This window comes from Onychostoma macrolepis, chromosome 09 (assembly GCF_012432095.1).
Source record: "Onychostoma macrolepis isolate SWU-2019 chromosome 09, ASM1243209v1, whole genome shotgun sequence".
In the NCBI taxonomy this organism is placed as follows: domain Eukaryota; kingdom Metazoa; phylum Chordata; class Actinopteri; order Cypriniformes; family Cyprinidae; genus Onychostoma; species Onychostoma macrolepis.
This window is the reverse complement of record NC_081163.1, coordinates 6,265,608-6,292,661: the sequence shown is the minus strand read 5'-3', so window position 1 is coordinate 6,292,661 and position 27,054 is coordinate 6,265,608. Positions and strand designations below refer to the sequence as shown.

Here is a 27,054-nt window from a genome sequence, read left to right as displayed (position 1 = left end):
TGTTCATTAAAGGAATTAGATCAGCCCAAAATGAAAATTCTGTCATTATTTACTCACCCTCATGTCGCTCCAAATCCGTAAGCTATTTTTTGTGTGGAACACAAGAGGAGAACATTCTGAAGAAACTTTGTGCAGCTTTACCAGCAACCACAGCTGCCATTAGGGTTATTAGTATTGAATACTAAAACTATTAAAATCTCATCTTTGTTCAATGAAATGAAGCTGCAATAAAGTAAAACACAAATATTAGATGCAAAACGTAAACTGCTAAATGAAATTTAGAAAAATTAAATCAAAAAGTTGAAGCATCAAAATTACTAACTGGAAATGAATAAATTAAAACTCAAATAAAAATAAACCTAAACAGTAAAAATTAAAAACAAGAAACAAAAACGATTAAAAAAAATAAATACATTAAACAATATCAAAGCATAATATTACAAATTAGAACAAAAAATAAAATGAAAATATAAAATCAAGAGCCAATTCAAAATTAAAAAAAAAAAAAAAAAAAAAAAATCAAATAGTACTAAAATACTAAATTGAGACTTTTGAGAAATTGAGATTTTTTTGTACTTTAATGCAACTATAAATTAGATTTAAGAGATATATGAGATTTATGCACTACTACTTTATGCTGCCATAAATGAGAATTTGTAGATCCTTTACTCGTTCTTTTTTCTGCAGAACACAAAAAAATGATATTTTGAAGAATGTTGGGTATCACAGTTCCAACTGCATGACTTAAACTGCATATCTTCTGTCATGTTTCACAAAAGAAATAAAAGTATAGTTTTGGATTTAGAATGACAGTGAGTAAATGATAATTTGTCATTTTTTGGGTGAACTACCCCTCTAACAATGTTTAACTATTCTATCTTGGAGCTTGACAGCGATGGTCACAATGAATTGCTAGAAGAAATTCACCTTCTGCAAAAAAATAAATAAATAAAGTACAACGCAGAAACTCATACAGGTTTAAAACAAGTTTTTGTTTTAAGGTGAACTATGCCTTTAAACAGTCCAGTGAGCATCAGTTGAGCAGCAAGAATTCAACATCTCCATTTCCATACAGGCCTGTGTGTTTTCAGATAAACAGAGAGCAGGAAATGAGCCTTGTGACTGTGTGCCTGCCTGGACTTTATGAGGGGCAAAACAATCATCGCTCACTCTCTCACCGCGGTCATTCACTTTCCCTCAGCTGTTGTCTGCCTTCTGCATCCTCCGCTCGGTCTGTCAGCCAGCGGAGCGTTATAACAGTTTCATGAGCTGACAAAAGCCAGAAGGGTCTCTGTTAGGTGACAATGAGGTTCATATCACCTTGAATGATGTGCTGCCCACAAACACTCAGTTTTCATTAAACTCATCATATAAACAGACAAGCTTTTCATTATTGCAATCTTGGGTTTCGGACAAACATGGATTGCCAAATGAACCCAAGCCACGCCAAGTTCTGCCAGAGCACAATGAAAAACCAAACAGGCACTTAAGCAAACCAAAAGTGACACAGACACTAAATGAATCCACACTGAGGCGACAGCATTCAAACCACTCATTCTAATATCCAAAAATCAAAAGTCTGTCATTATTTACTCATCCTTGTGTCGTTCCAAACCCATACAAATTTCTATTTTCTGTTAAGCATAAACAAATTCAGATTTGAAGCATATTCTTATTGCTCTGCAAGTGATGGTTGCTGTAATTCTCCAAAAAGACAAAACAACACCATAAAAAAGTATCGTATATGGCTGCATGATTTGGGGACAAAAAACTAAGTGTGATTTTACTGACGAAAAAAAAAAAAAAAAAGGGATTGCAATTTTTAAATAATTATCATAAAATAAAAATTTGGCCAAAATGACTAAATCAATATGACTATAATAATAATAATTTATTGGGGATTGAGCAGGATGTTTCTTCCATATAATAAAAGTGAATGGGGACAAGGGGCCCAAAAAAGGACCAAAAAGGACAACAAAAGCAGCATAATAGCAGTCCAAATCAACCTTGCACTATATTCCAGGCACATGAACACATTGCGTGAGGAACAGACAGAATTTAAGTCATTCACTGAACTGTTGCTTGTCAGTCATGGTCACCATTCACAGTATGGAAAAGAGGAGTTGCACATTGTTATAAATATCTACTTTAGCACTCCACAGAAAAACTAAATCACAGAGGTTTGGAAAAACACAAGGGTGTATACATAATGACAAAATATTCATTTCTGTGTGAACTAATCCTTTAAGGAGTTAAGTATCCAGAGACACAGCAGACAACACAAGGCCTCAGGGACATTAAGACAATCCTCTAAATAACACTGCTTGTGACAAACATCCAATTTTCCAGTTAGGGGACAACCTTTCTACGGATCGCCAGTCATACTTGTCATCGGTCCAGCCGCATTTACCACCTACAGTTACGCCCCGTCTCCTGTTATCGCTTTTCCTCACTAAGCATCGTGTAAGAGCGGCTAGAGCCAAATTCTCCCTCTCTTTCCTCTTCAGCCACAGATGCGGCAAACGGTGCAATCTGCCAATCTCCATGAGTCATCCAGCACTGTTAATTATGTACCCTAAGGAGTAGAATTGATTAGCGAGGGTCTCAAACTGATTTAAATTGTTATTTGAGACTATATAAAGCGAGGGCCTAAACATTGCCATTTAGTCACATTCACTAAGCGCTGTCGTTACTCAGAATGCTACTTTGCCAAGTCACACAGACTGGATCTGTGGACAGAGAAACACAGATAGGATAAATGATGCTGTATGCGTTTCAAGGGGAAGAGATGTTGTATAATTAATTACTCAATCATAGACGAGTCACCATAGGTTGACTAGAATATCAATCAGTATGGCAAGCCTACAACTAAACTGTTAGCACAAGAACAGAGGTGCAAACTAAACGTCAAGCCATTAATAGAAGCATAGATAAAACACACAGTACCGTTCAAAAGTTTGGGGTCTGTAAGTTTTGCTCACCAAGGCTGCATTTATTTGATTAAAAATACAGTAAAAACAGTAATACTGTAAAACATTATTACTATTTAAAATAAATGTTTTTATTTGAATATATCTCATAATGTAATTTATTCCTGTGACAGAAAAGCTGAATTTTCAGCATCATTAGTGTCACATGATCCTTCAGAAATTATTATAATAGGCCCAAGAAACATTTCCTGTTATTATCAATGTTGAAAATAGTCTGCTTAATATGTTTGCAGTTACCATGATATTGAATTCTTATATGAATAGAAAGTTCAAAAGAACAGCATTTATTTATTTGTGTATGTTGCATTGTATTGTATTGTAACAACACATCCTTGATGGATAAAAGTATACATTTCTTTAAAAAAAAAAAACTCCAAACTTCTGAACATTCACACTTTACCCAAAAATCCAAAAAAGAAAAAAAAAGAAAGAAAGAACTTATATTTGAAAATACAAAAACACTCTTTAATCTATCATTTTTAGGACCATCGCTTTTTTGCATTTGTACATGCTTTTGCATTTAGCTTTTTACTATAAGTTTTTTTTTAATCCAACCATAAAATCTAATTGTCATCATGCATTTGGACATTTTTTGTAGACCTGATTCTGAATAATGATTTTCATCAGATTATCACCAGTCAGTGTAATAGAATGATTTGATTTGAGTCAGCAAATATAAAGCCATCACATTTTTTTTTTTTGCATTACAGTAATGAGAATGTATGAATTTTTTTTTACCATGAGAGCTGAGGGGAAAATAGCATTACATTATATTCAATCCGAGCAGCTGAGTCCATCTTCAAGAATCGGCTAAAAACACGTATCTTCCATCTTTATTTGACCCTCTAACTCTAGCTCTCTATTCTAATTCTATTCTTCAAAAAAAAGACTAGACCTTTAGACTAACACACAAAAAAAAAAACTAACACTAGCTTCTCGATTCTTTTTGTATTCTATCTGTTTTCTTTTTATTTATTATATAACGGGGGAAAAAAATAGCTACTTGTACTGCATTAGGCTAACTGAGACTTGTTATAGCACATGCATATCATTGCTCTTTTGTTAATTTTGATTGCTTCCATTGTCCTCATTTGTAAGTTGCTTTCGATAAAAGCGTCTGCTAAATGACTAAATGTAAATGTAACATTTGCATCAAACTTATGTCACAAAGCAGAAAATCTTAACAGACTTTTAAAAAGCTTCATTTTCGTTAAACAGTATAATATTGATAATTTCTTTCATTCATTCCTGGGGTGAAATGAGACCCTTGACATGAAGAAAAAAAAAAAAAAAAAGTTAAAAAGTGCTATATAAAACAACACAAAACCCCAAACATGGTGTGTACATTATTTTTTTTGTTTGTTCGCAGAAGTCAAAAAGTGCACAACAGGGGTCGTGCAAGACTGGATTAACTCTCTGCTGCCAAGTTCTCAGAAAGCTGCTTTGACCTTCTTCCTGTGGGGCCTGGAATTTACAAGGTCTGAGCGCCGGTCCTTGAGAAACGGAATGTGGAAAGACGAGCGAGCTTCCTACAGGCTGTGATTAAAGCCTGGATTTATATGCCTATGCATGATGCCACATGTTAAAGCTTCAACCACCAGCTATGTGTGACAGCTGCCCAGACCGACAGCATGATATAACCACCAGCGGACAACACAGTCGTCATGACTCAGCTCAGAACATAAAAACAGCCGAGGCAACTTGTCAACCCTCATGTTCTGTTTGATTGTTTACATCAAGACAAGACACAAAAACTACATTTAACCCTAACGTAATACGCCCTAACAACTTTTAATCTCACGAAAATAAAATTTTCTAACATTCTCTAATTAAAGGTGCAGTAGGAGATCTTGGAAAATGCTAACTTTAGCCTGATAGCACTGAAAGCGAACGTCCCACCCTCCCTGCAATCGCCATCTAAAGCCACGCCCCCATGCATGCACATAGGCTCACAGACCAGAATACCAGAGAAAAATTTACTACAATAGGCTACATTAGTGGTTCTCGCGCCCCCCACTCTGCACATTTCATATGTATCTCTTATCACGTGTGACGTTTCTTCTATTCGACCGCAAGTGCCCTGCGAAGTGGACATCACCGGATATTCCGCCATGATTCCAGTTCGAAGTTCAATCAATCAATGTATCAAAGTTTTTACTTTTACTTGCACATATGGTAAGATGTTTTCTTTAAGTTTTCCTCTTTCATGGATAGATCGTTTCATGATCGTGCTGTGTAAATGTATTTAAATTCTTCATATTGTTCAATCTTTTAATCTACGCACAGACTCTCTCACAAGAAGTGAAACATAGTTTTAAGGCATGTGATTGGCTGCTCATTACTGATGTCACACTTTAATGTGCACATGCTCCATTAAAGGGATACTCTGCCCCAAAATGAAAATTTTGTCATTAATTACTTACCCCCATGTCGTTCCAAACCCGTAAAAGCTTCATTCGTCTTCAGAACACAATTTAATATAATTTAGATGAAAACCGGGAGGCTTTTCCTCCCGGTTTTCATCTAAAATATATTAAATTGTGTTCTGAAGACAAACTGTCTTCAGAACTGTCCTGAGTTGACAGATAAAGTTGATGATCAGCTTCATGGTACCAACGAAACCGAATTGGACTGGTTTGGTTTTATCAACTCAAACTAATCCTGTAACCCTGAGTTTGTTCAGCCACCATCATGGTACAGGCCCCAGAACAGATTTGGAGAAATTTAGTAGGGATGCACCAATACCGATAATGATATAGTTATCGGGCCCGATACTGAGCTCCTGTACTAGTACTCGTACTCGTTCAAATGCCCCGATACCAAACGCTGATACCACACAGCATGTGATAAGTGCCATATTCAGACAAAGAAACAGGACAACAGAACAACAGGCAGCAGAATGGAGTTATTAGAGATTAAGGATGTCTACGAAGCAGATGTATGCAATGAATAATGTTAAACATTCAGTATGCCTTTATAGCTGATGTGCACGAACTGAAAAGCAAAGCGCTGAGTGAATTAAGCGCACGCTGGCGCAGATGCGCGAGCTTGTCGAATGAATATCCCTTTCTCACAGACATCACTGGAAAGTTTGTAGTTCAGTCGGATGTGTCAAAAACAAGAAAGCAAAACAATGCACAGGTTACTTAACGGTAGGGAGGGAGAGAGAGAGAGAGAGCGCGCGCACTTCTGTTGTGTGATCTTTATTGATGTTTGCTCACATAGCACGCATCATTTGGATTAAAACTAAATCGTAAATATAAGACAATTTATAGGGGCATTCACTATAAACATCATTTATTTTCAACCTTAAGCATACATGACTTGGCGAAAGTGAAACTAGCAGCCTGTGTGAAATGCGCTAGGCTGTAATTGCCCCTTTCACCAGTACAAATACGTGTGCATGTTGCGCGTTTTACTTGCTTCATGAGAGTTTCTGCATTATACGAGTGGCTTTAGAATATAAATCGCAGCATGTTTCAGATGAAAAGAAAAACACGACTTTTATTTCTGAAAATATCACAATTAGGAGATTTATAATGAGTGGTTCCCTGCATTATTACAGCAAAACGCGTGATTACAGTATAAGCCGATGCAATGGAGCAGCTCTAATGCTATTAAATTAAAGATGATGTACCATAGAGCAAAAAAAAAATAACAGTGAAAGTAACAAAAACTTGTAAAATACATTTTAATGTGCATAATTAAGTGTGAAAATAACCAAAGGATATACAGTCAAACCAAAAATTATTCAGAGACCAAATATAATTTTTTATATTTTTTACTTGTAGTTTTTGCGCAGGACACTATAGTTCATTTATGTAATTGAGGACAGCAAAATAAACTTTGACATATTATATCCAAAAATTCTTTATACAGTTGACTACCAATAAAATTGATACAAATTTGGAACCAAGACTGAGTCTGGGAAAAACTGAAGTTCATGTTTGCGTGAACCTGGTTGACAGCATGCTAGGAGACTACAGGCTGTCATTAAGGCTAAGGGTTGCCCGACAAAGTACTGATAGTTGTGTAAATATTGTCATACTAACAGCTGTCTGAATAATTTTGGTTGATTGTATTCCATTACATACCTTTCTATCAAAGTTATCTGACATTATCAAGCTGAATTTGTTCTCACACAGTTTAACTCTGAGTTCTTGTCATATTTTATTACCATAAACTATAGCGAATAAACTGTGATAATGTGAGAAATGTTGAAGGTGTCTGAATAAATTTTGGTTTGACTGTATGTATTTGATAAATGAAGTTAACCAATTAACATTATACTTACTCTTTTGGTTTCTTTATCCAATATTTAAAAAATTTACAAATGCAATGAAAATATCGGTATTGGCAAGTACCAAAAATAAAAGTATCGGGAGAGTATTGGAAAAAGTAGTATCGGTGCATCCCTAAAAGTTAGCATTACATCAAATGCTCACCAATGGAGTGAATGGGTGCCGTCAGAATGAGAGTCCAAACTACTGATAAAAATGTCACAATAATCTACAATGTGTGTTCAGTCCATCATTTAACATTTTGTGAAGTGAAAAGCTGCATGTTTGTAATAAACAAATTCATCATAAAGGCATTTTAAACCATTAATTAATGTATGTCCTTAATCTATAATAACACTTCCTCCGGTCCTGTTTTCCTCTCACATCAAAATCCACAGACATGTTTGTTTAGAACTGGTTTGGATTGTTTTCACTCGTAAATGGTGCTTGATCTGTGCATATTTCTCCCCTGTTTAAGACAAGACTTTTTAATTGGAGAAAGCAATATTGTGGATTATGGATTTGTATTTTAACTAGAACAACTTCCATGGTTCCTACCTTAATGTTGAATTTGTTTATTACAAACATGCAGCTTTTTGCTTTACAAGATGTTAACTGATGGACTGGAGTGGTGTGGATTATTGTGATGTTTTTATCAGCTGTTTGGACTCTCATTCTGACGGCACCCATTCACTGCAGAGGATCCACTGGTGAGCAAGTGATGCTAAATTTCTCAAAATTTGCTCACATGAGAAAAAAACTCATCTACATGTTGGAAAGCCTGAGGGTGAGAAAATGTTCAGCAAATTTTCATTTTGGGGTGAAATGGCCCATTTAAATGACACAAGTATCACGTGTATGTGGGATCAGAACTTCCACTCACAGAACAGAACACACGCTGTTTATTTGTTGGAACTCTACAGGTAACATGTATATTATATAATGTTCAACCAGAAGTTGCAACAATGTAACATGTGTTTATCTAATACTGTACAAATTAATCAGTTGTTTGAATCATTTAAAGTGCACAAAACTACCAAATCCTAAAACGTCTCATGAAAATGTGTAGAAAAATAAATAAAAAAATGACACTGGTAATGAAAACCGACATACTGATCATAGTTGACCCTGTCACCATGTCAAACTGTTTCCAAAGGACTGCTACAGTGTCAACACACTCTCTCTCTCTCATTCTCATATACAAATGTATACACATATTATGTTAACAAGCTGTAGTTTATCATGATTTTAATAACATTTAAAACATTCTTTTACTGACAGAACGTTCAAATCTTTTAAAATATCACTTTAGAATCAAATTTTCAAAATGATAAAAGTGCACATTTTATGGAATTACCATTACATAGTCAAGCCCAAAATGCCTTGATTATAACCTAAAATGTGTTAGCTTATTAAAAAAATCTATCTTTATGATTCTCCATAACCTACAGGTATGAAGAAAACGCATAAAATGAAACGTGACACAACTACTCCGAGACGAGAGTTACGATTCAACACACACACACACATATATACATACATACACACTGTTTTGATTGTTTCATCTGATCGCCCACAAGTTTCTTTCTCTTGCTGAAGCGATCAGTGCATTTAAGGATAAAATCACTGGAGAACGCATGCGAAGCGTCGCTCACCTCTCCGCAGCTCCGCCGCGATCGGACGCAACGCACCGGACTTTATTCCCGTTGGAGAGCGCGCCAACGACGGATCCACTCGCCGACGGATTCCGCCATACTGGATTGTGGCGAGCGGATCACGTGTCGAGTCCCCGGCGCATGTCCTCCAGAGGCGGGCGCTCACAGTTAGTCGAGCCCGCCGTCTTCATGTTCTCACTTGGGATGGGAAGAACTGAACGATTCCGATTCCTTAACAGTGCCACTAACGGTTCTTTTGAGGAACAACTATTTGAATTAAGAAATGGAGTTCTTTTATAGGCCTATTGCAGCCCTTATTGCAGTGTTAGTATTAGCTTATAGATCATTACCGATTTCAATATGTATCAGATATAACAAATAGGAAATCAATTTAATTTAGCTAATTATTTCAAAATGGACGTCGTGACAGAAGGCGACATAAATACAATAATTGGTCCTAACTATAATGTTAAAAAACAAACCTATGATATTTCATTTAGATAGTCTACTACAACAAACTCATATTGTGTATCTTTAACTACACACGTATCAACAACCATTCATCTGAATTCACGAACCTTAAATGTAGCCTAGCAATTGGTTATTTTGAATCGAACATGACGACAATAATTACTCGGTAAATGGATTAAATTCATTCAGGAACATCAAGCTGATTTGTGTTTTTTCATTCACTAAAAAGAACATGTTCGTTCGGCAGTCGGTGGTGGAGTCGTTCGTTTTTGATTCACTAAAAAGAATCGACTCATAAGAGTCACTTTTTTCAAGAATCGAACCATACTGTTGATGCTGTATGTTTTTGATTCACTAAAATGAACCGATTCTTAAGAGTCATTGGTTCGGTAATCTAACTACACTTGTGGCTGTAGTAGGTTATGTCCCGCCCTGTAAATTCAATAAATTCACTGCATGTTAGCCGCAGCGTAAAATAAACATGAAATAACCTTTATTGTTAATACACAAACATAGGATAAATATAAAAACAAAGATTTGTTCTTTGAATTGTACTGGGTGCCTAGGCCTAGCTAGCCTATTATCTTGCAACACCTGGAAATAATTTAAGAATTTTAAAATTATGATTTCCAGACTTGCAATCAATTATTAAGGGGTTCCTTAAAGGGATAGTTCAACCAAAAATGAAAATTCTGTCATCATTTACTCATTTTCATCATTTATGAATTTCTTTGTTCTGCCAAACACAAAATAAGATATTTTGAAGAAAGTATGTAACCAGGCTGTTTTGGGGCACCATTGACTTCCATAGAAGGGAAAAAAATACTATGGAAGTCAATGGTGCCCCAGAACTGCTCCGTTTCCTACATTCTTCAGAATATCTTCCTTTGTGTTCAGCTGAACAAAGACATTCACACAGGTTTGGAACTACTTGAGGGTAAGTAAATGATGATTTTTGGGTGAACTATCCCTTTAAAAGGTTTGATGAAATTGGACGCTGGAAAAGTCATGGGAATTATTACTGTCTTTAAAAAATAATGGAAATTTATATACAAATGCAGCTTGCGCAAACAAATAAATCTCTATTAATGGCTTGCACGGTTTTCACATTTTTATGTTGCATGAATACTACTTTTTGTAGTATTAATTTTACTATTTTTGGCTGAATTATTGAAATTGTATAAAGATCACCAAACATAACATCTTAATAGGCCTAGGTCAACAGTCAAACTATTTAATACATGCTATACACTTATATGTGAAATCTCTCTTTCTTTCTCTCTTACACACACACACATCTGTTCTCAGCTGAATGTGCCTGATAGTGCTTGACCGTCATGTGAATGTAAAGCGATGTTGTGGTGGCCGCTGTTTCTCAGGTTGCCCCGTCTAATACTCAGAGGACTATAGAGTTTCATTCAGTACAGAGATCCACTGATCATTTAGATTGTCTTGTATTTTACATGATGCCAAGCAAGTGGGCCTTTTGTGTCCTAATCCTCACGTATACATGCTTTTTTTCCCCTATGGAACACAATAGGACACATTTTTACACATCTTTTTTATATTCAATGACGATTTATAGTGACCACATCTGCCAAGCTCTAAATAGGCACATGCACCACTAAACAACACTAAAGACATTTACCTTAGTTTTTAAATCACAGATTTCCCTTACCTCTTGAATACACACTGTTTATTGGCACTTTACATACAGTGAGGAAAATAAGTATTTGAACACCCTGCTATTTTGCAAGTTCTCCCACTTAGAAATCATGGAGGGGTCTGAAATTGTCATCGTAGGTGCATGTCCACTGTGAGAGACATAATCTAAAAAAAAAAATCCAGAAATCACAATGTATGATTTTTTAACTATTTATTTGTATGATACAGCTGCAAATAAGTATTTGAACACCTGTCTATCAGCTAGAATTCTGACCCTCAAAGACCTGTTAGTCTGCCTTTAAAATGTCCACCTCCACTCCATTTATTATCCTAAATTAGATGCACCTGTTTGAGGTCGTTAGCTGCATAAAGACACCTGTCCACCCCATACAATCAGTAAGAATCCAACTACTAACATGGCCAAGACCAAAGAGCTGTCCAAAGACACTAGAGACAAAATTGTACACCTCCACAAGGCTGGAAAGGGCTACGGGAAATTGCCAAGCAGCTTGGTGAAAAAGGTCCACTGTTGGAGCAATCATTAGAAAATGGAAGAAGCTAAACATGACTGTCAATCTCCCTCGGACTGGGGCTCCATGCAAGATCTCACCTCGTGGGGTCTCAATGATCCTAAGAAAGGTGAGAAATCAGCCCAGAACTACACGGGAGGAGCTGGTCAATGACCTGAAAAGAGCTGGGACCACCGTTTCCAAGGTTACTGTTGGTAATACACTAAGACGTCATGGTTTGAAATCATGCATGGCATGGAAGGTTCCCCTGCTTAAACCAGCACATGTCCAGGCCCGACTTAAGTTTGCCAATGACCATTTGGATGATCCAGAGGAGTCATGGGAGAAAGTCATGTGGTCAGATGAGACCAAAATAGAACTTTTGGTCATAATTCCACTAAACGTGTTTGGAGGAAGAAGAATGATGAGTACCATCCCAAGAACACCATCCCTACTGTGAAGCATGGGGTGGTAGCATCATGCTTTGGGGTGTTTTTCTGCACATGGGACAGGCGACTGCACTGTATTAAGGAGAGGATGACCGGGGCCATGTATTGCGAGATTTTGGGGAACAACCTCCTTCCCTCAGTTAGAGCATTGAAGATGGGTCGAGGCTGGGTCTTCCAACATGACAATGACCGAAGCACACAGCCAGGATAACCAAGGAGTGGCTCTGTAAGAAGCATATCAAGGTTCTGGCGTGGCCTAGCCAGTCTCAGACCTAAACCCAATAGAGAATCTTTGGAGGAGCTCAAACTCCGTGTTTCTCAGCGACAGGCCAGAAACCTGATGATCTAGAGAAGATCTGTGTGGAGGAGTGGGCCAAAATCCCTCCTGCAGTGTGTGCAAACCTGGTGAAAAACTACAGGAAATGTTTGACCTCTGTAATTGCAAACAAAGGCTACTGTACCAAATATTAACATTGATTTTCTCAGGTGTTCAAATACTTATTTGCAGCTGTATAATACAAATAAATAGTTAAAAATCATACATTGTGATTTCTGGATTTTTTTTTAGATTATGTCTCTCACAGTGGACATGCACCTCGATGACAATTTCAGACCCTCCATGATTTCTAAGTGGGAGAACTTGCAAAATAGCAGGGTGTTCAAATACTTATTTTCCTCACTGTATATATATATATATGTATGTGTGTGTGTGTGTGACCCTGGACGACAAAACCAGTCTTAAGTGGCTGAATAAAGAAGCTTTCCATTGATGTATGGTTTGTTAGGATTGGACAATATTTGGCTGAGATACAACTATTTGAAAATCTGGAATCTGAGGGTGCAAAAAAAATCTAAATATTGAGAAAAAAACGCCTTTAAAGTTGTCCAAATGAAGTTCTTAGCAATGCAAATTACTAATCAAAAATTAGGTTTTGATACATTTACGGTAAGAAATTTACAAAATATCTTCATGGAACATGGTCTTTACTTAATGTCCTAATGATTTTTGGCATAAAAGAAAAATCAACAATTTTGACCCATACAATGTATTTTTGGCTATTGCTACAAATATACCCCAGCGACTTAAGACTGGTTTTGTAGTCCAGGGTCACATATATATTGTCTACTTAATGTTTATGAACACCTTTTAATAAATAAATAAATAATATATATTGTTTTCAGGCCTATTTTCATTTTATTTATAAAGCACAAATACACACAATATTTTGCACTCTGTTGTACCCATTTTAATATTTCTTTTATTTTCGTGTACTTAAAACCATATAGCCTATATTTCATATTGTTGTTATTAATTTCAGGCCCTATTTTGTACCCTGTTAATGTAAAATGCCTATTACTATAAATAGTACTAGATGGTAGTACTAGCACTAGATAATAGTAATAAAATATGCAGATTGTGTTATTCCTGTGGCGGTAACACTTGTGTTCAGAGCGTGCTGTTTGGCAGAATGATCTGCTGCAGTTTGCGCATGAGTGTCCTGTGTTTAGCAACAGAATTTCAAGCCATTACACCTGGCTTGGTGACAATAATTATCACTTCCAAGCAAATGTAACTAACCTAATTACTGTCTACAGAGTTGTCAAGCTTCAAAAGCTGAACATGAAAACAAAAACAAGAGGGCAAATTAGCTCAATTAGATGCCAAGAGGAAAAAGCACTGTGCTGTTGTTATGATAGGAGTTATTTTTCACTTCTTTATGACTTTCTTCTTTTCATCTTTTCTCTGTTCTTCATCAGAAAAACTGCAATCACACTTGACCACAGAAGAAAACATTCTGCAGCAAACTGATAAAAACAGAATCCTTCTACTGATAAAGCCAGCCAGATGCTTCTGTGATGACAATCAGCCGTGCACTTTTCTGTTGATGGAGGGAAAACACACACCGAGTCTTATGGAGGTTTTTGATCCACTAAAGTCATCTGCTGGATCTGCGTCTCTCCATTAACGGCACTTTTAACTGTTCAAGATGCCTTGAGGTAGCTAATGTTGAGCAGCATAACTGAGGTTTGGAAACACTTACTGCGGTCACTCCAGTGTCTAGCGGTGCCATCGGCATAGAGCTTCATTTCTGTGGTATTAATGCAAAAGAAAATATTACAAAGGCCATTGTGTGAACAAAGCATTTCTTGTGCAGTTTAAAGGAATAGTTCAACCAAAAATGAACTTTGTCATCATTTACTCTCCATGTTGTTCTGTCCCCATAATTTCTTCCATTAAATGCTACAGCAGTCCAAACGGTTATTTTCCACACAACGACAAATCATTGTGACTGCGACTTTCAAGCTCCAAAAATGACAAAACGCAACACCACAGTATTCTGAAAATAGTCAATACAACTTGTGCACTATATTCCAAGTCTTTTGCAACCAACAATTACCAAAAACTTAAAGCTGTTATTCATTGATAATCTTGCTTGTGTTCAGTTCAAAAACAGTAAAAAAGAAATGAAAAATTTAAAGAGACACAGGCAGTGGAATGGAGAAAAAGTTGAACTTTTTTTAACTTACGCCATGTTTTTAGAATGCCATAACGTGCAAGACGCTGTAAAAGACACGAGACATGAGTGCAACAGTCAAACACATCCGTCTAGCAAATTTACATTTGCAATGGGAAATGTTGTTTTGAAATGTCTCTTATCAGGTTTGCCAGGTTTTCACAACAAAACCTGCCCAATTGTTACTCAAAACTAGACCAAACCTAGCCCAATCGCATTTTGAGGGGTAAAACATTCCCCTGGTAAAATTCGCATTCCAGGGGCTAAATGTCACGTTATGGGGGTCGCTTCAACCCGCGGTCATGAAAAACAACCCACGGCAAAAGCGTTAAAGTAGCCCAATTCCGTGGGAAAACTGCAAACTTGGCAACACTGTCTCCTACGCTCACCAAGGCTGCATTTATTTGATAAAAAATATAGCAAAGACAAGCAATATTCTGAAACATTATGAAAATAACTATTTTCTATTTGTATATATTTTAAAATGTAATTTGTGACCCTGGAACACAAAACCAGTCTTAAGTCACTGGGGTATATTTGTAGCAATAGCCAAAAATACATTGTATGGGTCAAAATGATTATTTTTCTTTTATGCCAAAAATCATTAGGATATCAAGTAAAGATCATGTTCCATGAAGATATTTTGTAAATTTCCTACTGTAAATATATCAAAACTTAATTTTTGATTAGTAATATGCATTGCTAAGTATTTCATTTGGACAACTTTAAAGGTGGTTTTCTCAATATTTTGAGTTTTTTGCACCCTTAGATTCCAGATTTTCAAATAGTTGTATCTCGGCCAAATATTGTTATTTATTCAGCTTTCAGATGATGTATAAATCTTCATTTAGAAAATTTGACACTTATGACTGGTTTTGTGGTCCAGGGTCACGTTTATTCCTATGATGCAAAGTTGAATTTTCAGTATCATTACTCCAGTAGCATGATCCTTCAGAAATGATTCTAATATGCTGACTGTCTGCTCAAGAACTATTCGTATTATTATCAATGTTAACTTTAAGAATAAAACCGCATTACAAAACACATTACAAATCATGACGCTGTATTTTTCCCCCAACTTGCGGCAATGTCAGTTCAAAGTGTTTCTGCTGTTTTCTGCACTATGTGCTCAAACTCTCAAGGTAGTAATTAGATTACAGTGAATCCAGGAATTTGTTTACATTCAGAAATGAGCCTGTCACTTTTTTAACTGCACGCTGCACTTTTGGGGCCCGTCTGCCATTTGTCACTGTAATTAACCAGAGAGACTGAACTCCGAGCATGTACAGCACATTATGTACCTCGCTCCTGAGCACGGAGGAGAAGCTCTGACATTCCCTCGATTAATAACACCGGATGTGGGAGCTTCAGACTGATGAATCTCTGATCCAGTAAATGTCAGTGTTATGCAGAGGAGCCACATCACAGACAACAACGGCTTTTAGCGTCTGACCACATAGGTCACCGGAGACAGCGGGCGGGGGTTTGCAAGGGAAACGCATGCACTGGGTGGAACGAGCTGATAAACCGCTGTCTGTGCCATACTATTTATCTCTGCTTTGCAGGGTCCGTATAAAACCCCATTATACTGTGGTCATTGTGGAAGAATTCATATAGTTTCAGCTGACAGACTGTAAGCATCCGTTGCTCATTGATCAGTCTATTTGTAAGTTGTAGAGATCGGAAGTGGTTAAAGCCCAGGTGAGGGGAAGTTTTTATGGTACAGTTTAATATTTCACCATAAATAGACATATACACTATGAGCTATGAGCTGACAGTAATAAATAGAATGGTAAAGTTCATCCAGACTAACCTTGAATGCTGGCTTGACAAAATCTTGTCTGAAAGTTTATGTCTTGAAGGCATTTTCCAAGTTTTTGCTAGATACAGAGATAGACATGAGAAGTCATATGAATTTGTACAAGATGGTTAAATAGAAGAAAGTACAAAACCTAAACGTAGAGGAAAAGTCAAACACTGATATGATACAAAGTCATACAAATTATTACAAGTTATCATGAAAGTGATAGATAGACAGTTGTTATGAGTGGTTCCTAGGCAGCTGATGATTGTTTTGAGTAGATGTTCAGACATTGCTAGGTGGTTACTAGACAGACAGACAGATATTAATTAAATTTTTACAAAGTGTGTTGACTTTGCAAAGCCACCATCACAAGAGAGGAAGTGTGCATTCTGTGCCGTTTCGTCTCTGGATGTAAGAAGTGCGTTTTTGTCTCTTCTAAACCATTCCCAAAAAGAGAAGCCATTCTTTTGGAAACGGACATCTATTAAGCCCTCAACAGTGTGCAATGCACGAGAGGCTGAATCCCCAACCACTGCGTTCCATCAACACGTTCTGATGTTGGACGAGGGATCTCTTCAAGCTTTCATCTCGTCTCTGCTGTTCCTGGTGGCAGTGCTGAAAGCTCCTCGGGGACGGCTTGTTGCCAGCTATTTCTGTGGCGTGCCGGGCTCTGCTGTTTGTTTGTTCTACACATCTGACAAACCGAATCCCATCTCCCACAGGTTTCTCTTATATAAGGGAACCAATTAGTGCAGACACTCCTAACAGGATGTGAACAGGACTGTCCCAACATTAAGCTGTGGGCTAGACATCTGATAAAGGCAACAGACTAATACTGGCCTCATTAAAAAAAGTCAGAGCACATTTACATAAATTGCATAATTCAATTTTTTCCAGTCTATTTGTGTGAGGGAGCACTGAACAGCAATGGTTTATGAAGATGCAAGAGATATCCCAGCTAACAATAATGTTTTAAGAATGTTTTTCTATTTTTCTAATGTTCTCATGAAGGTATTAAAATGTTATTTCTGATTGTTGCAAACATCAAGATTTAAAGATAGATTAATGATCCATTAATTTTTTATTATTTTTTGTTATATCAACATTCTGGAAAAAATGCAAATGATTCAATCTAAAACAAGCAAAAAGCTTTCATGCTGATGTTGCATGCGGTCTTCGAGGTAAAAGGGAAAAAATTGGAATAAAATGTTTAATAAAGTTTATTAAGTTACTTTTGATACATCTTAGCTAAAAAATAATGTCCTAAGAATGTTCTCCTAACTTTCTAATGAAGTTATGAAAACACTATTTGTGTTCCCTTTAAGTTCCAAACATCCAGAATTTTATTGTTTTAAAAATGTTTATCATTGGTCATATCAATATATCAATCATATCAATATTCTGAAAAATAAATAAATAAATAGTATAATAAAATGAGTTTTATTTAATGACTTGTGGTGCAACCAAATAAACATGTAAATATAAAATATTAATTATATGAAAAATAATGATTTATATATTTATATATTATATATTAAAAATAATTACTTACCCTTTGGACTTTTATGACACTTTTATTACATTTCCTGTTTTCTTGAGGAGGATTTGGACACATTGAATGGTTATGTATGGAAAAGAACTGCGTATGGTTCTTCAAAATTTCTACTGTGTTATAGAAACCCACAGCTCCAAAAGTAGAAAAATATTTATTTATGTTCTCACCACAGGTGACGTTTTGAGCCTACAAGCTCTTCAGGCTCGAAACGTCACCTGTGGTGAGAACATAAATAGATATTTTTCAACTTTCGGAGCTGTGGTGTGCCAACTTTGCTCTTCCTGTCTGGCATTGTTTGTGGTTGAGCACCCACTTTGATTGTAATCTTTATAGAAAAAAAATAACAACAAATGGGAAACAACATTAAAGTGAGTAAATAATGCCAGAATTTTCATTCATTGCTTTGATAAAAGGTAATTCACTGTATGCTTATTATTTCATTGCAAGAATGAAGTGACAGTACAATGTACTATAACAGTAATGTATTAAATTATTTTGTGACAGAACCTCTCATAGTTTAACACTTGTCTAAATAAAACTGCATTATTGCCTACAGTACAGTAGCCATTATGTTTTAAAAGGGCAAGCAATTGTGACTGATGACACTGATCTGTTAATGCACTGAGCAGAGCTAAACATCAAATCTTATTTACACAAGAAAGTCCTGCAAAAATGTCCAAAATGAGGCTTAAGTGAAGCTAAAAGCCTGAAAGAAAAAACTATAAACCAGTTTTGTGATTCAGTGCTTTTTGTATATTGCAATGGCATTTGCATGACTGTAAATTGTAATGGGATAAATTCTATAGCAAAAAGCTTTCATGCTGATGTTGCATGCGGTCTTCGAGGTAAAAGGGAAAAAATTGGAATAAAATGGCACTGACAAATGCACAACATTCATAACAGTGAATAATCACTCACCTAGAGGATCCTTTCAGAAAAAAAACACTTTAACGATATTCTACTCATTATAACAGTCAGAATCAGAAAGAGCACATCCCTCGAGATAGAGATTTAACCTCTCAGGAGATAACAAAATTGGCTCATTTATACACAAAGAATAATGGCGTCCAGGCAAGGAGGATGTCAGGGTGCATGCTGTGTTCACTATTAACAAGTAAATGCAACACTCAGGGCCATAACACATCCGCACAACACAAATAAGATGTTGCTTTTGCTCCCATAATCTAATAACACGCTTTCTGAATCACCTAATTAAGATTTCATACATGGAGAAAAGCAGCGAACAAACAAGCAAAGTGCCTGCATGTCCTGATAACCTTATTACTACTTCAGGTTTGCTTGTTTTTTTTTTGCGCAGATTTTATCATTGCGCTCAGACGACCGTCTGTCTTCAAATAAAGCGATAGGCCACTCGAGGCCATCATGTAATCTGTAAAACCACACCTAATCTGTAAAACAGCACTAAAGTGGTAACAGCACTATTATAAAAAACATCAATGATCAATAAAAAGTTAAATGTTGCTACTTATCGGAATAAGCTATCGAGTTTTCTTTCCCGTTGCAGTGAATTCGTCCAGCAGCGTGTTAGGCGGTTCAGTAATTCTCTTGTGTTGGAGCCGACACCAAACAGCATGATCTCTGATTACTCATCCAAAACCATCTGATACCACCAGAAATCATTCTGCAAAGACAGCTGGGCCATACAGATAATGGCAGCATTTAAGCCTAATTGTCTACTGTGTTTAGCAGATTTAAACACTGCTTTGCTCTCCACTATCCCCACTCTCCCACCCCACCATCCAATAACCTGAAACCAATCATTAAGCACTAGTTCTATCGCAAATTCTATTCAAGGGATTTTATAATAAACAGCATTTTTTCCACTCTGATGTCCACTAGGACTATTTTCCACCCTCAATATGACATTTAGAATTAAACAAGATGCCCCCCCCCCCCATACAGTTTTCACTGCCCCCATTATTTTTAATATTCATTTGTGCATTTCTTTTCTTTCTTTCTTTCTTAGTTTTTCCTTTATTGCGTTACTTGCCATTTTTTTGCTATTATTTATGAGATTTCTGAGTGAAAATTGTTTTACCACCATTTTTGTTTTAGTGATATATCTTCGGAAGTCATATGATAGCTTCATACCAATGTTATTATTAATTAAAACAAAATCACAAAATCTAAAATAAATTAAAACTATTCAAAATTCAGTATTTCTATAAAATGGACCTGGAATAAAGCTAAAATAGAACAAAATATAAATATTAGAAGAAAGACAAAAATTACAAATATTGTTTTGGAAACAAACTGAAAAAATAAGCCTTTTTTTTTTTTTTTTTTTCTTTAAGTAGCCTTTTTTTGCACCAAAAACAAACTATTTTCCCCTCTCAATTTTTTATGTTTTATTTTCCAATATAGTTTTAACTGCCCCATCTTTCAATAACAGCTCTTTGCAAAACCTAAATAAACATAAAATAATTTAATGTAAAATATTTATTTATTTATTTATTTCACTGTAAAGGAAGTTTTGATCTGTAAAAAAAACACAGTACACAACTACATTTGGTATATTAGAAGCCTTCTGAAGTCATATTCATTCCAGTTGTGTAATTGTTAACTAATAATAATAAATATAATTAAACCAATAAAAATAATTTTGGGTAATTGAAGTAAAGCTAAAATAAACCAAAAGATAAATATTAAATGAAAAAAAAAAAAAAAAGTTTTGCCTTGGTAGCTTATTGGAATATACTGTATGTTAAATGACTAAAACTGAAATGCAAATTTTAAAAATAAATTAATACTTTATAGAAATATTTTTAAAATCTAAAACTTCAACTTACTGTTTTTATCAGTGAAAAACAACTTAAATTTAAATCTGTTTCTGACACAAAGCTATTGCACAACTACAGAGGACTTGGAATATAGTGAATGAGTTGTATGGACTAACTCTTAGTTTCTTTTTTGTGCCTAATGGATGCTGTGGTCACCATGAACTGTTGTTGTGTGGAAAAGAGCTAAGTAAAGATTCTTCAAAAACGTTTCTGTTCCACAGAAAAATAACAGCATTCAGGTTTGGAAACACTACAGGGTTAGTAAATAATGACAAAATGATGATTTTGGGGAGAGCTATACCTTTACATCACCTTTAGATGACTGCAATTGTAAAACTCCGTCCCTGTGATTGTGTGTTGTGACTTGCCGCTGGCATTTGGCACAAACGCTCTGTTCCGCTCCGCAATAGGTGCTGTAATTGGATAAGAGGGAGGAGAGATTAATGGCTCAGTCCCCAGTCCATCAGCCAATCCCGTTAAATGCAGCAGGCCGCAGAACGGCGCAGTGTAGGAGCTCCCGGCTCCAAATCGCCAACAAGTGACACATCCTCCTGGCACCTTCTCCACACACACTGCCACTCTCCTGAGCATCTGCCAGCAGCCTCTCAGCTCTTCATCTTTGCTCTCTCTCTCTGTCTTCCTCTGGTAATCAAATTCCATCAACTGGATTTCTTCATCTCAATCTCTTGATCTTTGAGAGGTATCGGTCTGAATCAGTCTGATTCTAAAGCAATAAACAGACAAAAGAGAATATCAATAAGAAACAAGATACGATCATGAAATAAGATTATGAAATCACACTCATAAATAAAACCATGTCACAAATAAAGCTTTGCAGAATTAAGCTTTGTTTCTATGCAAAATATAACTTTTTTTTTTTTTTTTTGAATCAGTTTGACTTGGACAAATTGGATTCAAAAAGAAATCAATGACAAATTCCTGAAAATATGCTATTTAAAATTTTTATTTCAGTTTTAGTTTTATACTGTTTTAGTACTTCAAGTTAAACTGAATAAAAATGATAAATGATGATTTGGCAACTATAACAAAATAAAATGAGTTTGTTTGTTTTTATATCTAATTTTATTTCAGTTAATAACATTAAAATTATATAGTAATATAAAATCAATATTTTAGATAAATTAATGGTCACACTTTATTTTAAGGTCCAAATCTGACTATCAACAGACCATTAACTATGACTTTTGCCTCGATAAACTCCTAATTTGCTGCTTATTAATAGTTAGTAAAGTAGTTGTAAAGTTTAGGTATTGGGTAGGATTAGGTATGTAGAATATGGTCATACATAATGTGCTTAATAAGTTCTAATAAACAGCCAATATGTTAATAATAGGCATGCTTATATTAACTAGTTAATAGTGAGAACTAGTCCCTAAAGTATTAATCGCTTGATATAGTACCTCCACACCTGTATAATATATTATAGTCATGTTCCGCTGGGAGCAAGGAGTGAGGAGACGAGGAGCAACTTTCCAGGAACAGACTTTTAATAACACAATCTTCAAGGAGCACATTCATCGAGCGGGGTGAAGACAAACAATACCGGACGTCGGAAACAATCAAACAGAGGGCTTAAGAACACTGGGAAATTAATCAAGGAGAACAGAAATAGGTGGAGTGCTCTGGAGGCCTCAAGGGACAGGGTAACAGGACAGATGGCCTCCAGGGTGGCGCCGTTCCGGGATCCAGTTGGAGCTCGGAAGGCCATGGTGGAGCAGGGGACTCGGGGACCCGGGGACCTCCGAGGCCGTGGCCCCGGGCCCCAGCCCCAGCCTCTACGGCTGGAGCCATACTACCCCAAAAAAAATACTTGGGGGAGCTCCTGGGGCTTAACGGGGGGATCAGGAATACGCTTACGACACTGGAGCGAGCTCTGGGGCTGGAGCCGACACTGGAGCGAGCGAGTGTGACCGGCGGGTTTGACTTCAGAGCGGCCGGTGGGCTGGAGAGAGTAGCAACCAGCGGGCTTGAGCGAGCCGCAACCGGCAGGCTGGAGAGAGCCGCGGAAGGCGGCTGTTCAGTCTGGACTGGGGAATGGCGGACGGACTGGACAGCGGGCTTCACTTCCCCACGGACAGTGGGTTTGACCTCCCCATGGACGCCAGGCTTGAGAGGGGAACAGCTGACGAGCTGGACGGCGGGCTGGTTCTGGCTCGGGGGAAGGACACTCTCCAGACACCGGAGGATCCCTTCCCTCCAGCATAGTCCCTTGGTGTTTGGGAGGTCCACCGGGCGATGGTAGTTGGCCCCATGCCAGAACAGCAAGTTGAGTGTTGCGTTGTCCAGCGCCGTACACACCGTGAGCCCGCAGAACTCCCGCGCATACTCCACCAGCGGGAGATCTCGGCAAGCCAGGGCAGAGAACCGAGCAGCGGTTTCCATACCTGCGGTGAAAAAAGGGAAAACAAAAAAAACTTTCTAAAAACAGGAACACAAACACTGGGAGAAGGGGCGCCGCTTACTTTCTGTAACGGGTCCGGTATTCTGTCACGTTCCGCTGGGAGCAAGGAGTGAGGAGATGAGAAGCAATTTTCCAGGAAAAGACTTTTAATAACACAACATTCAAGGAGCACATACATCGAGCGGGGTGAAGACAAACAATACCGGACGTCAGAGACAATCAAACACAGGGCTTAAGAACACTGGGAAATTAATCAAGGAGAACAGAAACAGGTGGAGTAACAAATTAAACACAGCTGGGAGGAATCATAATCAAACTAAACAAGAACAAGAAACAGGAAAAACCAAATAAGGACATGGAAACACAAGACATGGGGACAAAAGTCTGACAAATATATTGTATTATATTAATAAAAAGCTTTCCCATGTCTTATTTTGGCACATATTGCTCTGAATTTTTCCATTACTCCTTGTTTATTTGTCACTTTCACATAACCTATAGTACTTTGCTCCAACAGTGATGTAAAATATATAGAATACTCTATTAGATATATAATGTGTCATGTTTTCAACAGGTCAATATGTCTAGACTAATGTCAGAAGCCCTTTGTACTGTAAAACAACAACTATTTCAATTGTGAACATTAGCTGACCTTTGTCAGCTTACTGTATGAATGTGGCCTTTGTGCTCAAAGTCTCTGAAATCATCATCGTCGTTGTTCTCCAGTATGACCTCCACATTTATTTCGACCCGGGCTGTTCAATATGTCACAACCTTCCTCTTTATCTTTCTTTCATACTTCCCTCAGCCTCTCACTTCCTCTCCCAACGTGCCCTTCATACACAAAGGCACGCATATACACAGGCCTCTCGCTCTGAAGGGAAATAAGAGGACCTCCACCTGTCAAACCTTCATCACGGCACAGTTTGTCTCCTGCCCCCTCAGACCTTGCAAACAGTGTCGCCGTTGCTCTCACAACGCTCCAAGCTCATTGTCTCTGTCAACAGGAACAATAATGAAACGCCAAAGCCATACTACAAACTATATATTCCGCTCAGGCTCAGCTGCTCAATGCTTTCAGCAAGGTGAGATGCTTTTCTATGGAAGTTCATACTCCACCAATGAATAAAAAATAAAAAAGGTAATCTGAAAAATGTCAGAATTGCAAGATAAAGTGCAAGTTTATATCTTGCAATTTTTACTTTATTTTAGCAATTGCTAGTTTATATCCCACAATTCTGACTTTATAACACAATTGTGAGTTTATATCTTGCAATTCTGATAAAAAAAGGTAGAATTACAAGAAAAAAGTCAAAATTGTGAGATATAAACTTGCAATTCTGACTTGATAACATGCAATTGCGAGTTATGAAGTTGGAATTGTGAGATATAAACTCACAATCGTAGAAAATAGAATTGTTTGCTCACAAATGGACTTTATAACTGGGAGTTGATCTCAGTTCTGAGAAAAGAAGTTAGAACTGCGAAAAAAGGGCAGAATTGCGAGATATAGTCACAATTGCAAGAAAAATGTCAGAATTATGAGTATATATCTTGCAATTCTTATTTTATTTCTTGCATTTGCTAGTTTGTATCTCACAATTCTAACTTTAGAACTCACAATTGCAAGTTTATGTCTCACAATTCTGAGAAAAAAATAAAAATAAATAAAAAATAGAATTGCGAGAAAAAAGTCAGAATTTATATCTAGCAATTCTGACTTTATCACAATTGTGAGCTTATATCTCACAATTCTGAGACATATCAACTCAACTGTGAGAAAAATAGTGAGATAAAGTGTCGCAACTAAGTTTTTCAAAATTTTTATTCTGTGGTGGAAACGGCCTTCCATATTTTCCACCAATATGTAAGGAAATCACTTTTTTCCATTGATGCATTTTGGGGTTTTCATTAAGATTGGCTTAGCAGCCTCAGAGGGAAAATATATTGTACATAACGTAACACTGCTCACGTTTGTCTTTGTAAACAGACATTAAGCCTCACAATCTGATTCCTCCCACCACTACAATCCGAGCACCAGGGCGTAGACTTTACACCACTGAGGTGAAATAGGCATATCACATTAAAATAAGACTGAATATGTAGGCTACCCAAGATTGTTTGGAGAACAGGACGGGTGCTTAGATACAGCGCTGAAAGAAGCTCCCACGGTACAAAGGGGATGCCAAGCACACAATATTGCATTTATCCGCTAACAACGACTACTGGCATCAAAGGGATGAGCTTTTGTGAGAGTGACGGTTTAAATGCGTACCTTTCTTGAAGCACCACCAAAGTCATTTGGGGCTATGGTAACCATAGTAACAGTGGATTATGATGTCTTACATAACCATGCCTGTGCATTTAAACCCCCTGGATGAACCGCGCCACATTGATTTCATAACGAGCATGTGTCTTCTGGGCATGTTTGAGTGTCGAAAAAAAAAATCTCATTACTGAAATATAAAGAAAAATCATGTATTATTTAATTTAATATGTTTGTTAAATTTAATTTGATTCAATAAAATAAGTATTATTTGCATTATAAGAGTTTTTGTACTGTCTTTAATAGATGCTTATTTAAATAAAATAGAATAACGGTAATAAGAATGACCATTGATGGTAAGAAAAAATTGTGAATTACAATATGTTTAAAAAAAATTATTAACAGCAAATTACAACAATGAGAATTAAGGGTAAATAAATAAAAGTTTTGAATTTTGCAATGTGACCTGGACATGCAGTACATATAAAAAAGAAAAAAGAAAGGAAATTTAAAAAGGAAAAAAAAATATATATATATATATATATAATAAAATATGTAAATGTATAATAAAAATAAAACAAACATAATAAATATTACATATAATACATATATAAATTTAAAACAATTACAAGATGACAAAAACATATTTATTGGAAAAAATAAATAAATAAAACAAAAGCAATATATATTCATGCAACAAAAAAACAATCACAGCTAGACCAGACATTATAACTCTGGCAAAATTCCTTGTTTGACCAAGCAATGGAGGACAGGGTTATAACTTGTTTTGAAAAGTCACTGCTGTTTTTGCAATTTTGTTTGGCATAGAAATTACACTCCATTAAAGGACAAGTGCACCCCAATAAAAGTCTATTATTATTTACTCACCTCCATGTCATTCCAAGGTTGTTATTTTTTTCTGTATAACACAAACAAAAAGAATTTTAAAGAATATTTACTGTCATTTAGCAGAAAAAAATCATAATAAATGTATGAATGAAGTCTCCAGAAGCCATTCAATAGTTTTGTGTGATGAGCAGGCCAGAATCTGAGTCGTTATTTAATAATAATGAAATATTAGCCGCCAATAAGTTGGACGTCAATAACATCAAATGTAGTTCTTGAGTTTCTCATAACCAAACACCATGCCATCAAACCTCCTCCACAGCTGCAATATTTGATAGAAAAGCATGAATACTATAAAAAGGTGAATACTATCAGCAAACAAAGAGTTTCAGTATAAAATCGAGTGAAACTGCAAAGAAAACGATCGCACAATCCGATAAACATAAGACTTGTGCATCGCTTCTGTAGAAATCCGAGTATCTAAAAATGTTTTGTGACCTGCTCAATCTGCTAAAATCAATGATCTCACAGACATAAAGCACAACAGCTATTTTATTGAGAACAATTTGCCATTACTGGCCCAAACCAGTTCCTTCCTCTGCCTGTTGTATCTCATATCTGGGCTCTTTCCAGAACCGCCATCTGTTGGTCTTTGTTAATGACACAGTTTGTCTCAGCGTGTTGTGCATCTCCATTCGGCAGAACGGCTCTAAAGTCACAATGTGTAATTTCGTGCTGCCGATAGGCAGTTTGTGTTTTCAGAGTTTTGTGTTGATAACACGGGATGCTGAGCGCTCTCACGGTGGAGGGGGAAGGTGTTCGGGC

At 36.6% G+C, this 27,054-nt stretch overlaps 1 protein-coding gene across 2 annotated transcripts in view; it reads right to left on the bottom strand.

Annotated features, from left to right (window-relative positions):
* hdac4 (histone deacetylase 4) overlaps positions 1-9,506 on the bottom strand; it is a 255,008-nt gene extending 245,502 nt beyond the window's left edge. Inside the window, exon 1 of one of the 2 annotated variants that reach the window (XM_058787006.1) lies at positions 8,926-9,506. The gene's annotated coding sequence lies outside the window, so the exon portion shown is untranslated. The remainder of the gene's footprint in view (positions 1-8,925) is intronic. The other variant, XM_058787010.1, reaches the window with a different exon arrangement.
* Positions 9,507-27,054: the final 17,548 nt, after the last annotated feature.